The 15,225-nt window shown below is 35.2% G+C and overlaps 1 long non-coding RNA gene across 1 annotated transcript in view; it reads right to left on the bottom strand.

Annotated features, from left to right (window-relative positions):
* Window positions 1-725: 725 nt before the first annotated feature.
* LOC142061794 (uncharacterized) overlaps window positions 726-15,225 on the bottom strand; it is a 32,765-nt gene continuing 18,265 nt past the window's right edge. Inside the window, exon 3 of the long non-coding RNA XR_012662247.1 lies at window positions 726-2,928. This is a non-coding gene — a long non-coding RNA (uncharacterized LOC142061794). The remainder of the gene's footprint in view (window positions 2,929-15,225) is intronic.

The following is a 15,225-nucleotide window of genomic DNA, read 5'->3' as shown; positions in this document are numbered from 1 at the left end:
GTCTTTGACGAGTAGATGATTTGTATTCACTTTTCCTTCAGCTTCCCACAGTCACTTTTTCAAACCCTCTACCCAGAAGGAGTACTACTTCCAACTGTCTCTCAAACAAGACTTTCTTTTGCTGCAATGCTCATCCTTCTGTTGCAACCCTCCCCTACCCCCCTACCTCAAGATTCTCACTGAACTAATTGCTGGTTTTGCTTTCAATGTCACATGGTGCTCTGACGTAATTTCTTTCCTTACTCTTCATCTCTTGTTTTTCCGTGCTTGCATAATCACAGAAAACCATATAATAATGTAACTACTTGTGATTTGGTATTCCCCTATAGGTCAAATTTAGGTTTTCCTAAATCAGGATCCACATTTGTAACAACTTAGAATCTGGTGCTTTGATGTGTTCAACTGTAAGCCAATTCTCAGAAGGATTATTCCTTTACACATTCATTTAACTGTAGGCTGTAGTTCCTTTTAACTGAGCTCTGAAATCATGATATGGTTCAAGAAAAATAGAGGTCTATCCCCGTCAGAGGCACTTTGAGTGAGATGCTGTTGTCTTAGTATATGAAAAAAGCAAATGGATTTACACACAATTATCAGAAGGACATGGTTTGCAAATATATTTTGAAAACTGTGACAATATCAGATGTTAAATAGAAACTAATATTCAATGTCCTCTAACAAGTTAAGGAACCTAGGATACTTTTCTTTTTTTCTTTTTTAAAAATCTCTGTTAGTGTTTTATTTAATGAAATATATCTTTCTGAGATAATAACTTGTTTCTCTGTACTAAATAAAGAAAATGATCTGGAAAAAAATAGTCTGAACATGCTAAAACTTACATCTGGTTTAATTCTAGGTACACGGAAGACAATGGATAGTTCTGATACAGCATCTGATAGATATTTCCAGGGTGTGAAAACCTCCACCATGAGATTAGGCTGATATTGCATATTCAAACACATACAATGATATATTTGTCATTGCTATTGACCTTTATCTCTCCAGTTTCCTGACAACCTTCTACAGTTATTGACATTACAAATACCAGCGACAACGTGCAGGGCAAAGTATAACCTTTCATTTACCTTCATGTCCCTCAAATGACTCACGTAGGTAGTTTCAACAAAAGCTGCAAACAATGATACTGTTGATTTTTTTTTCTTAACTTGCTAAAATGTTTTCCATTTTCCTCTTGTTCTCTGAAAATCATGCCAATAACTCACTACAAAGGAAACGATTTCAGATGAATACAGGTAATTAGAAGTGTCAAGAAATCAGCAGAGAGTAGGGTGTCTGCCATCATTTCTGTGGAAAGAGTGCCAGATTCCCTTTCAAAAAGGTCTTTGTCATTTTTTAATAGAAGGTAATTAATGTAGACTACAGTAAAGTGTACAGGATCCCAGTCACTTGTCTTTCTTTCCTTAGAAATGGGACCATAAAGATGTTTTGATTTCTAGAAACAGTCTTCTGAGGTTATTTGAAAATGACTTTTAATTAAAAGCATAGTCTTTTTAGTCTTTTCATTATTTTAAAAGCAAGAAGAGGAAGAATTTGGAAAGGGCACTTTTATAAGGGTTAAAAGAAAAAAAGTTTTATTTTAAAAAGTCCGGAGCTAAGTAGTTTGTTTCGAAAGTGACAGGATGATTTCACATAACTGATAGTATCCACTGAGGAGAACACTAGAAACAGATCCGAACATGGAAATCTATCCACTAGTAGCTCAACATTGAACAATCTGAATACAGAAAGGTGAAACGGCAATGCTTTTGTAACGAAAATTACATATTCAGTTTGTGAAATGTTAAATACTAGTGGTACCAAAAATAATCACTTTGCTATATTGATAACCATACCTCTGACAGACAAACCCAAATCATCTTAGATAGACCTGTACCAAGTCTAGGATTTCAAAGAAAATTGTGCACTTTATGGAAAAGTATTCTGAAGTCTAGAAAAAATAGGGCTTATGTTTTTTAAAACCTGTGTACAGTAAACCAGAAAGTCGAATCATTAAGTCATCAGTGCACTGAGATCAGTAACTTCCCTTCACAAGGAGTTAATGCCTCACAACAAACCAGAACAACCAACCCCAATAAAAAGTATCCCATATCTAATCAACTGGGTAATCCTACTATGCTACTAGTATGAATTACTAGACACACTCTTTGCAGTCATAAAATTATCCAGAACTTTTCTGATTATAATTACAATATTTCCCCTATTTCCCTTCACATTTCCTACAATGTCTGCCATCCCTGATCCTTGATGACATAGAGAAATAACCATTGAACTAAGAGATTAAAATGTTTCCTCTCTTTTGTTTTATAATGGTGGACAGCTAGAGGGATGAAAATTATGTTTGTATTGATACAATGAGGTATACCAATACAGAAATTTTATTTTAAACAAAAGACCAAGTTTAGTGAATGTGGTTAAGCATTGTGAAACCGATACATCAAAACTTCTTTGATAATGGAAAGTATGGAAGACTAATAAAAAAGTATAGTGTGTGTAAGAAAGAATATCACAAATTTTAACTTAGCATTTCCATCTGTATGTTCAGTAATAGAAGAAATTTATAATAACATTTACCAACACTATTTATTTGTGCTACAATGAGGTCATCAGTTTGGATTTTAAGGCAACATAGACGTCTAAAAGTAAGAAGCTGACAACCTTCTGATTTATGTAAATCAATACTAACACATTTCATAGTCTGCATGTCACTGCCAACAGGAATTAAAAAGTAGTAACAAACATAAACAGTTCTCTTCTTCATGGTTCAGAAAATAGTAGATCTTGGGACAGAAACTCCCAGTGTCTTCAGTTCATGTCTTTTCTTCTGGATCTGCAAGCTGACGTTTCCTACTGCACATGTAGGTTCACAGCTGCAGGCGCCCTCTCATTGGGGATTTCTTCTGCTGTATGCTAAAATCAATTGAAAGACTTTCACAAATTCCAGTGGGCATTATACTATTTTCTATAGTGATAAAATGCAGAAAAGGTGCTACAAGAAATTTTAAAGGTTTGTTGCCTACTCTATAGCTCTGAAGAATGAGAGCTGGAGAACAACTGCTCTTCATCAGGCTTAATTTGTGTTTCTAACTCTCTTGAGCAAGAATGACAAAGGTTGGAAAGAGTCAACCCATGTATATATTTTAACATTAAGAGGGAGTTCAAACCTTTGATCTTGAGACAAATCTAGCAAAGCAGCAAGAGTACTATTTCAGATCAATATGTTGTAGAGTGCTGTACTTGAGTATTAAATTTACTGAAACAAAATGCTGCTAGAAGTTGAGGCAAAACAGCTGTAAGCCTATAAATAAGAAAAGCGTTTTGTCCTAGGAAGCCATGAAATTAAGTAGAATAGTTAGACGATACTTCTGAAAATTTATAATTATTGTACCCCTGTTTTATTTCTCAAAATAGGTAAAAAATTTGTGTTAGTTTATTACTGGGTTAAAATCGATAGCATGGTAAAATTATCATAGAGAATATAGTAAAAATAACTATCTCTTGCAGTAATACCACCTAATTTCTCAAAAGAGCATCAAAGTGAACGTAGCCTGGCAAGTTCTCTGTTATAGTCATAGCTTTGTGATGAACCACTGGCATAAAGTAATCTTAACCACAGCATAGCTGTAAAAGGTGTTAACATAAGTCAATCAGTAACAGTCTGATATGTAAATTTAGAACACTCCTCTAACACTTATAAGACCAGGTGCAAGTTGGGGTCACTATTTTGCAATATTCTAAATGTGTGACCTAACACTAAGTAATTGCTTATCCTGAGTAACTGTCTCAAGCTCTCTGTGCTTGAACTATCCCACTGTGTGTAAGACAGCAGCTCTCCAAATGTAATACATTAGTTGAAGTATTAAGACATTTCAAAATTGCACATAGCTGGACACAAGAGTTGGAAGCTGCTACTTCAGGGAATGAGAATCACCACTGGCAATATAACAGATAACAGTGGTATCCAGCCAGAAATTCAGAGTTAGGTTTCTGACACCTCAGGTGAACATCTCACTACTGAACTCTTTAATCTGTCTGCTGGACTAATTAAAAGTCAAATAGCTCACAGAGGAGCAAAAAAGCTACCCCCGCTCATGTCACAAGGTGGGGAGTTCAGCTTCCCACACTTGGGAGATGGGAACCACAGACTAAAGACCCAGATTTAAACAGACAGCAGGGAAACACAAAACCCTGGCCAATAGACAACTGATTATTTAAAGACCTTTGTCATTTTGATAGAAAATTCTGTCCTGGGCCTAAAAAAACCATATCTGTCATAAATTACTTTACAGTGGATATGCCTGAGAAAAAGTTTCCACTGAAACCCATTTCTATTCCAGGATGTTGGTTTGTTTTATAAAAACACATTCAGTCCAAGAGAAAAAAAAAAAAAAAAAAAAAAAAAAACACACACACAACAAAAAACCATGGAAGTCAAAACTAGCTCTATTCCTATTACTCTGTTCATCTCCAAGTATTAAAAAAAGCGTAACTGGAGCTCGGCTGAAATTTATACAGAGACAATAGGCTCTGCACCTTTTGATATTCACTCATATTCTTGTCCATTCCTTACTTATAGCAGAGACTACAAAGATATTTTTTAATTGAATTGGGAACTTTTTAATGTAAGAAAACAATTCCACTTTGAAAATAAGTATATACGATGAGGCAAGTATTTCATAATTATGACAAAGTGTATGAATTTCTCCTTTCTGTTAGCTTGCTAAGCTATCTCAAACTAATGACATATAAATATTATACAGAATATGTACAACTTATTAATGTATAAGCAAAATATGTTGAGTAATATACTAAGATTTATACTTCCAGTAGGTTTTTTTTCCCCTTAACAGATTTCATTAATTACTAGCAAAGACACCAGTGGTTGTGTCTTGCCATCTCCTAGCATAGAGAAAGAAGCATGATGGAGCTGGAATTGTGTGTTGAGCATGCAACTTTTGTTTTCAATTATAGTACTGTACCAGATCAACAGAAAGGGAAAGGTCTGTATTTTATGATAAAAAGTGAACACAGTGAACATTTAACTATGATGATTTCCCTGCCAAGTTTTTTTAAAGATCCTCATTCTTGTGCAAAAATCAGTTAGTTTTGTAACGATAAATCTATTTCTTCCACCAAAAATTGTGCTTTTTCATGAAACCTATATCAATATTTTTCAGCCCAAGCATATTAAAACAACATCAATGTTTTGAACCTGCATGACATAAAAAAGTAGCTGGTCACAAAGATGTGAGTGTCCTTTGAACTGTTTACACTCATGCAGCCCAGTGGGACTGTTGCTTGTTGAAAGATGACAAATAAAACAGGAAGCTGCTTTAAATTGGTATTGGCTGTTGCCTCAAAACTTTTCCTAATTTGCTTGCTACAGAAGTATGTCTTTCACCACAGCACAGTTCAGCACAGTAGTAAATACTGTCTGTATCTGTGCACATGCATGTAGACATCTAAATACCATGCTGGTGGAACAAAAATTCCAATATTAACAACAATAAGCAAATATAGCTTGCTATTATTTATTCCATTTGCCCTTCATGCAAGGTGCAAGAACACTTGGAATATCAATATAGTTGAAAACCACACTGCAACCTATTGCATTTCCATTTTCTTCAAGCAAATTTTTTGAAGACAAGAGAAGGAAGCAATCCCTGCAGTGGCCAGCAAGTTCTATAGACTCACCTATTTTAGGTCAATGTGGAATGATTCAAGCATTTTTAACTATTCAGTCAGGACATCTCTTTTTTGATATTTACATTAAATTATGTGGGTGTTCTCCACTTTAATAACAAGAACCAACATTTAATAACAAGACAATAACATCTAACAATATATAGCATTTAATAATATTAATAACTAAAAATAGAATATAATCGAAACCTAAGTTTAAATAATAAGAAATAACATCTAACACCAAGTTAATGTCTTAAAATGAATTTTGAAAAGGAGTTAATTAAACAGTGCTAGCAATTTCAGCTACCAAACTAATTCAACATGAATACAAAACTATGTCAAAAGAATTTCCCCACTTAGATCAGCAACAAGGCTCCTGCTACAATAATGTAAACAGTATCAATCATTATCTTGTTGATTCCAGAAAATCCAGGTACAAAGTGTTACCACTGTGGATCATGAAGAAATTGTAATTTTCCTATATATCCTATTTATTTCAAATATAGCAAGTTGCAAACACCCCTTGCTATAGCTTTCACATCTCCTCAAAGCCACTGAAGTGTAAATGCCTGGGAAGAGATACAAAATCCTTAAATAGGTAAAACCAGAGATATGAGCACTGAGTTTAGAATTAGCAGCAGAACAAGAATTAGAGCAGTACTGGGACGTCTGAATCAGTGTGGAGTCTAGGAAGATCTTGCCAGTGTCTCAGCTTCTTCATGTGTAATAAGGAATTCTCTCTCCCATTTACATCAAACTGTGATAGAATTAATCACATGATTAAGGGAGATCCGTGAATTGTCTTTTACATGTAAGTTCTGAGGATCTTTAAACCGGAAATTGGGAGGTTTCACCTCTTTAAGGTTTGCATTTTTACTTTTGTGAACTCATACCAAAGAAAGTATTTTTAGGTTTTAGATTAGAATGAACTCAAGCCCAGACTCTTTCATATACCATTTTAACATAACATACCTAGAAATGGCCAAAATTAAACTCAACTTCTCAATGGTATTCCAATTTGATTACATTTTACTCAGGATCTATCCTTTGAGTTTTGCTTAGAATAAAAAATGGACAGGATTATTTTTAGTTGGATAACTGAAATACAATGGATATAATCCACTAGAATTACCAAAAGAAAAATCTTACTATTGTTAAGTAAAACCAAAGTGAACTTGAATTTCAGTTCTATTTTGGACTCATGCCTAAATTTTAAACTTACTCATGTCCAAATACAACTTCATTGATTGTAAATAGACAGGTCTGATATACTGGTCTCTTCCCCCACAACCTCTTATTCTCAAAAAAATACCATTTAATGGAACAACAAACACTAAATACATGCAGAACAAGAATCGGATCATATATAGAGAAGGAGAGAGTGTAAGTTTTTCATTATGAACAAATAAAACAGAAAAAAGTCTTGGGAAATTCCATTATTCTAGAAATCTATATCTTAGAGCAATTTGGTCTGATGGATCAGAAGGATGAAGTTCTCCAAACCTTATGTAAAAATAAATAAGCTAATAATTTGAAGACCAGAAAAGAGAAACTCTGCCTCCTACAGAACTAATTGTTTCAGGTAAGCAGACCATTGTGCCTTAACATTTGTGCAAAAAATCCAATAAATAATCTTCTCTACATTATTTCATAATTGCCAAATAAGAAATTCTGGATCACGTAACTTTTCTGCCACTTAAAATCTATGTAACAGTGATACCTTTTGCATTAACATAATTGCTGTGGAGTATACTAAATGTGACTCATTTTAATGCTATATCGATATGCCTGACCTCATAATAAATATTATGGTCCCTGGTCTTTAAATGTTGAACAGTGGTGCTTTGGTCAATGGCATATTAATAGGAGTCAACTACTTTCATGAATTGTTAATTAATTACTTTTGCTGTTTTGCACATTACACTGGTCATCAAAGAAATAACAATAGTGCCTTTTTCCACAAGAGAGAAGAATAACATGTAATTGCTGAGCCAAAGCGAAGAGGTAAATCCATATTGTTTCAATTGCATGGATGCCAGTAGGAGCCTTCTTAAATATTACTTAATATTTGGATTAACATACTGGTCTGTTTTGAATTATGCCCCCCAAAAGATATTTTGGCTAAGATACAATGCCAAGAATGTTTTGTAGTATGGTGAGACAGCTGTACAGCTGACACAAAATAAGAAAGTCAAGTTCAAGCTCTTATACTACAGGACTTTTCAATGTGAGCAGAGCTCTCGACAGTAGCTAGTCCTCTGTGCATATCTTCAAAACTTGCATTATTGAAAGTTTTATTTTCATATTTACATTTTTTTCATATTTACAGGTATGCAGACTAAAGTGTAGTAGCATTTGTTGACACTGAAGATTACTTGATAATCATAAACATGTACCATATAAATAGGAAAAAAACATAGGCTGTGCTCCTGTATAAAAAGGACCACATTCTCTTCTTCACTGCAACCTATCTAAAGCAGTATAATTCTCTGGGTAGAGTTAGGTTATGCTGGACTAAAATTCTACAGACTGAAGACTCAGAACTATGAATCTACTTGTACTTCTAAAATGAAAAGGTTATGGAGGAAAACTACTTTAAGTACTCAGGACTTGTTAATTTAATCTTCTTAAGGAAACAACACCAAGAATGTGCTCAACTATCTGGGAGTCAAGAAGCATCAAAATCGAAGTCAGTCAAGTGACATTAAATACCCAGCAGTATATTTCATAGAATCATAGATTTATTTACATTGGAAAAGAGCCTTAAGATCATTGAGTCCGACAAGAAACCTGACACTGCGAAGCCCACCACTAAACCATGTCCCTAAGCACCACATCTATACATCTTTTGAATATCTCCAGGTATGGTGACTCCACCACTTCTCTGGGCAGTCTGTTCCAGTGCTTGATAACGCTTTCAGTGAATAAATTTTTCCTAATGCTCAGTCTAATCCTCCCCTGGTGCAACTTGAGGCCATTTCCTCTTGCCCTATTGCTTGTTACTTGCAAAAAGAGACCAACACACACCTCACTACAACCTCCTTTCAGGTAGTTGTAAGGGGCAATAAGGTCTCCCCTCAACCTCCTTCTCTCCAGACTAAACAACCCCAGTTCCCTCAGCCACTCCCACAGGACTTGTTCTCCAGACCCTTCACCAGCTTCGTTGACCTTCTCTGGACATGCTCCAGCAACTCAATATCCTTCTTGTACAGAGGGGCCCAAAACTGAACACAGTATTCAAGCTGCAGACTTACCAGTGCTGAGTATAGAGGGGCAATCACTTCCCTGCTCCTGCTGGCCACACCATTCCTGATACAAGCCAGATGCTGTTGACCGCTTTGGCCACCTGGGCACTGCTGGCTCATGTTCAGCCGGCTGTCGACCAACACTCCCCGGTCCTTTTCCGCCTGGCAGCTCTCCAGCCACTCCTCCCCCAGCCTGTAGTGTTGCATGGGGTTGTTGTGGCTTTGTTTAACTTCAAACTTTGTTTGTGGTTGTTTAACTTCATACAATTGGCCTCAGCCCATGGATCCAGCCTGTCCAGATCCCTCTGCAGAGCCTTCCTACCCTCCAGCAGATCAACACTCCCACTCAACTTGGTGTCACCTGCAAAATTACTGAGGGTGCACTCGATCCCCTCGTCCAGATCATTGATAAAGATATTAAACAGAACTGGTCCCAGTACTGACCCCTGGGGTTGTCCCTGGGGGCCAACTGGATTTAAATCCATTCACCTCAACTCTTTGGGCCCAGCCATCCAGACAGTTTCCATTTACTTTGTTCTACTGTCCTAACATGCTTTTTTCTGTATTAAAATTCACAGTAGAACTCATGCTATATCTTAAGCATTTTATATTTTCCCAAATTGCTACAAGCAAATTGTTTTTAATGCCATCGTAACCCTCTTCATCATCACTGATAGATAGCTAACACTTTTTTCCTCAAGATAGAATTGTTAATATGTTTAATCCAAATTCAGTTACTTTTGCGCTGTTTACTCACAGTTCAGGAGACAAGATGGTTAATGACACATCAGCTTCAGATTTAGGTGGCCTAACTGAATGCCTGAAAATTTTCCTTGTCAGTCTTTGTTGTTACATTTACCATAGAAATCTTTGTGTAAAAATTGTGTTGTTTTCACGTTTCAGTGGAACATACCTGTTTGCCTCCCACCGTTACCACAACGCTTCCATCAGCACTTTGTATTTCAACATGGTAAGCAAACATGGCTATTCATCAGTGTTTATTCAGTGCTGCAGTAAACTATTAAATATTTTACACATTATTACAAGTATTATTACAATTTTGTTATGTATATAGTGACATAAACACAAGCATTGTTATCATTATCAACCCATTTAAGAGGACTCAAGGTTGCCTATGCAATTTTGTGTTAAATTCCTTATTTTTATTATTTAACTATGCAAATTTAAAATGGACTAAAAATCTTTAATTAAATATATATTTTTAGAAATATAAGAAAAATAGCTCACAGGATGTGCTCAACAGGTAACTACTTGGCTAAACAGCCTCAGAATGCCCTATCTCATTCTTCCTCAGACTTGGTTAAGTGCAATCTTCCTGTGTTGAAAAATTAAAATTAAAAGATCCACTGATACTGCTGAAGCAGTAATCCCTTCCTGTTTATCTGTCAGGACTGCAACTTCTTAAGGATTTCTGAAGATTGCCAGTTTACTCATCATTCCATTTTACTACACAACTGAATTAACATCATGGTCATACAGAATAACAACACAATCAGGTGTCCCTAAGCAACATATTTAACAGAGTAGCTACTTCCAGAGATATTACATTAATAAGTTCAGCACATACATTTTTTGGCACAGTTTTTAGTCAAAACAGTCAGTGGATAATATACAACTAAATGTGTTTCTAGAAAGATTTTAGTGTCGAGAATTGGGTCAAGATGAGTTTTGAACAATGGTCCCTTTTCTCATAAACAGGACCATAACCTTTATAGAAAGTTTAGCTTTCTGTGGGAACTATTTTGAAAACAATGTTAGGGCCTGGGACAGAAACACTTATCTAACAAGACTCAAATTAATTTTGATTCATTCTTCATTTTGACTGCAAACTAATGGAATATTTCTGTTCAGAATTCGAGCAAATCAGTTCACTCTGACAGAAATTTCCAGTCAACTCTAAGTTTAAGAACATTTAAACCAACCAAGATCAAGACATTTTAAAATTTTTGTAGAAATTAACTACAGTGGTCAGCGCTATTTTGTGAAAATTCATTAGTCCACTAAAATATAAGTAGTATTTTATGGTTGTTGAGTTATACTTCTGCTCAATCAGATTACATGCATTCAATGATTTTTAGAAAAAATTATGGACAAAGGGAATGTAGAATGAAAATGCATACCCTAAATACAATGACTATAATGTTTTTCAGAAACTAATTTGGAAGTATCTTACTGTATCCTGGTTTTTTTAAACTAGGAAACGAGACACATCAGACACAGTGAAGAAAGAAAATCTATTCCACTAAGCAACACACTATCCAATCACAGCACATCTGCGTTTCTTCTGTGAAGACAAGGATGCACAGATGTTTTTTAATATCCATAAACCAATATGCTAACTATAAAAACAAAGGAACATGTACAATATACTGCCAGTAATTTTATTAATCTAAGGTAAAAACAAAGACGAAAACAGAATTAATCAGTTTCTTCAGACAAACTTCTTTCTACTTATAAATCAGAGTACTAAAGAGAAATAAATACATACGTATCCTAGTGATCTAACACCCATCCCAAGCTAGCCCCATCTTGTGTCACTGCCTAAGTCATGCAAATTACACCAGAACTGCCAGTTGACTAAGATTAATGACACTGCGCCAGCTTCTTTGTTTCTCTCTGCGGCCGTTTAGTGTGAAATACTATCCAAAAACATTATCTATCCTCTATTAATCCCACAAATTTGTTCACACCATGCACATTGTTTAGGGCAATTTACAACAGGAACATACTGAGCACAATTGCATTTAATTACTTGGGTTCTAATTACATTCATTAAAGGCTAATAAAATAAATGAAACAGCTTTAAAAGCTTCTGCAAAACACATGGGTCTTGTCTCCCTCATGAAGCATACTGTAGAGGTTTGATGTGAAACATAGATTTCAACATATATGTCTGCCTATTATGCATCTGTAATATGCACAAAGACATTGAATGCATATTTATTTATTTATTTATCTATATGTAAACCATATGCACATCAATTCTGAATGATCCTGAATACTGCTGATATTTACTTATATTACTAGTCATGAAGATGCCAGGCACCCCAAACTACTTTTTAATGTGGTATGTTGAGATGGAGAAATATCAGTTTTAACATTCCAACCCAGTTCTTTTAACTGTTTCCACCTGTACTACAGAGTTATTCCCTCATTTTCTCTCATCTTATATCTGCATTATAAAAGATATAAACTGACATCAGAAAGAGAGAAAGACGGCACGAAAGAGAAGAAGTAAAGAACAGGGAAAACCACACTACCTTATTTGGTATATAATCTTTAAAAATATTTTGTTAAGGATCATTTCTGACGTTCATCTGAGGATGTGAATTTTTTCTTAGTAGCTATTTACATTAAAAAACACATTCTGCACACTAGGCAGTCTAAATAAAACCCCCATGGTTGTTAAAAATGCAGCTTGTTAATAACACAATTTCCTAATTCTTACGTTTCTATGCTATTTCCATTGTGTTTAGAATGCAGTTTATGGCAAAAGACAGAGCCTGGAACATGCTGTTGACAACTGTGCCAGAGAGAATTCAGCACTGGGTATTTAAAAAAAGTGCTTATGGTAAGCTCCTCTCGTTACAACTATTCGTTGTTCTTGGATTTACAAGAAGATGATCTTAGTAATCAGTGAAAGAAATGAAGTTCTATTTAATTATCCTACAAACCTTATACATTGTACATGTGTGATCTTAGCTGAAGATCCAGTTTGGCATACTTGGAAGTTTAAAACTCTTACATATTCTGCATCACAGATGTAATGGTAATCAAACATGTCTGCCAACAGTTAAAAAGTATACACACTTACACACAACTTTGTTTTATGAAAAAATGCAAATAAAAAAATATCAGCCTTGATGATTAACCTCCAAGTATTGTAGAATTTTAATAAATGTTTTTAAGTTCCATGAAACACTCAAATATTTGGTGCAGATTCTATGAAGCAAATCAGGTCCATCCAGTGCATCTTTCAGTTATAATTTAGTAAACATTTTCTGGCTAGCAATTTGTTAATTTAAAAATATTTTAACACTTTCTGGGTTTTTAGTTCATTACTGACAAAATAATTATATTTTACCATAAAATATAAAACAATTTTTCTCTTTGGAATATGTTTTACAAGAAGCATGCTGTGCTGGTACAGCACTTCAGGCAGTTTAACTGAGAGTAATAAAATAACCATGGCTGTGTGTACCACTTTAGAAAGTTCACCTTAAAATTATAGAACTTTGCCGCATATACTTCTCAAACTGTTTCTTATTATGAACACAGGATCAATTTCTTTTGCAAACTTTTAAAAAAGCAGACATTACAAAAAATCATATGAATCCCTCACTCAGATATATAAAACCCTCATTCGTGAATCAACATTTGCTTTGGAGAAGGGAGGAGGGGCACCCATCCTGCACAACAAAGCAGCAGCTCAATACAGCTGCCATCTGGCTTCCTCCTGCAGTTCACTTCCCATAGCAAACAAGATCCATAGTTTAAGGAGTGTTGGGGAAGGGAGAGGGGCTGCAGTTTTAACCTTACAGCTTTATGATGGGGCATTTTTCCACTCTATAAAAACCCCTCTTAATATAGGAGAATGGAAGGCTCAGGAAATTGTTAGTAGGATAGAAAGTCTTTCACTTCTGTGTTTCTGGTTCAGATCCACATCAACTCAGTGGTAACCAAATATAACTATCACCTAAAGGAGTTTTTAATGAAATGAGTTAGCTGATCTCAGTACAATGTCTAGTGAGCATGCATCCATTTCACTAAAAGCATCACCAAACATGATAAACTCTTTCCTCCTCACTGTGCAGAAATTGCTTCTCACCAGTAGCAGCAGAGAACATTTTAAATGTTAGAGCATAAACCAAACTATTTAAACTACAAGAGAAGAGAGTGTTAAAAACATGACACAGTCAGTGAGGTGTCTACCGTGTGATACGATGTTTCTGCTTAAAAGCACAAATTTGTCAACTTTCAGGTTATGTTCTAGTGCCTACTGTTCTTACCTTTCCTTGGGGAGTAGTGATGGAAATCTGGGCAGAAAAGAATCTAACAGTTTAGCTTTGCATTTATACTGGAGCAGCTAAAGACACCAACTGATGGGCATGAATTCTCTAATTTTCTTGTATGTTATGTGATAGTGTGCACTCACCCTTTTTGCTACATTTACAAAATAGCAATAGACCCAAAGATTCAGGCTGTGTACTCTGGTGGTTCTATCAAAGAAAGATGACTATCATATAAATAAATGATGAAGCAATGATAAAGGTGCTGGTTTAAGCAATAATATAAAACCTAGCAGTTTACTTGTTGCAAACAATAAGGATCCAAGTCCTTTCCCATTAAATTATCATTAATATCAATGGGAGCCCTAAAAGATTTCATTGAAATCAATGGATATTTTCCATTCCTTCAGCAGGATCTGACTTTATACACATTAATGTTGAGGTTTTGAACCTAATATAGACAGTTCACAGCATGATGAAAGACAATTTCTTTCCATATCTAAAAAGCAGCATCCAGTTTACAGTCAAAGTAAAATAAACTTAATAATCAAACATTCAGGTTGCTGGAAAGGTCAAATGCTGTTCTAATACCATACAACTAAATGGATAATAACCATTAAGACCGATCAGTGAAACACACCAACAAAATGAATACATACAACCCAAAAGCTAATGACCTCAATCCCTAGCAGCCCCTTGACCCTTATTACTACAGCTGCTGGTGTAGGAAAGGATTAAAGGGGGCTAGAAATCATTGGGTTAACATACAAGGGCTCAGAAATTTGACCTTGGTTACTTACAACATATATCCCCTACTAAAAATGAGTATACGAGGAGAATTAGAAACAGAGCTAGCAAAGGTCAGCTTGAGTGCAGACAAACTAAGAAAAAGGAGGCTTGAAAGGCAAAAAGGTTTTATTTCTCCCACAGCACTTTGTTGTAACCAAAATGGTCTATGGACAGAAGCAGGATTAGGGCAGCTGGCATTGTTGAACATGCTAGATAAACTTTTGGGCACACAAACCCTTCCTCATATCTTAAACAGAAGCAGCAGCTTTCAAAGCTAAATAAAAGAATAACTACTCACCATCAGATACGTACCACCAGGTCCATATGTCATAAGACATATGAATAACATCCTCATCATGATGACCAGAAGTCTGGACTTCCTCGCTAATTGCAATCATAAATTCAATAATCATGACTTTTTTTGACAAACTGCCTCTGAAATACTCCTATACTAAGAT

Source organism: Phalacrocorax aristotelis, chromosome 9 (assembly GCF_949628215.1).
Source record: "Phalacrocorax aristotelis chromosome 9, bGulAri2.1, whole genome shotgun sequence".
Taxonomy (NCBI): Eukaryota; Metazoa; Chordata; class Aves; order Suliformes; family Phalacrocoracidae; genus Phalacrocorax; species Phalacrocorax aristotelis.
This window is presented reverse-complemented; position numbering and strand designations above follow the sequence as displayed.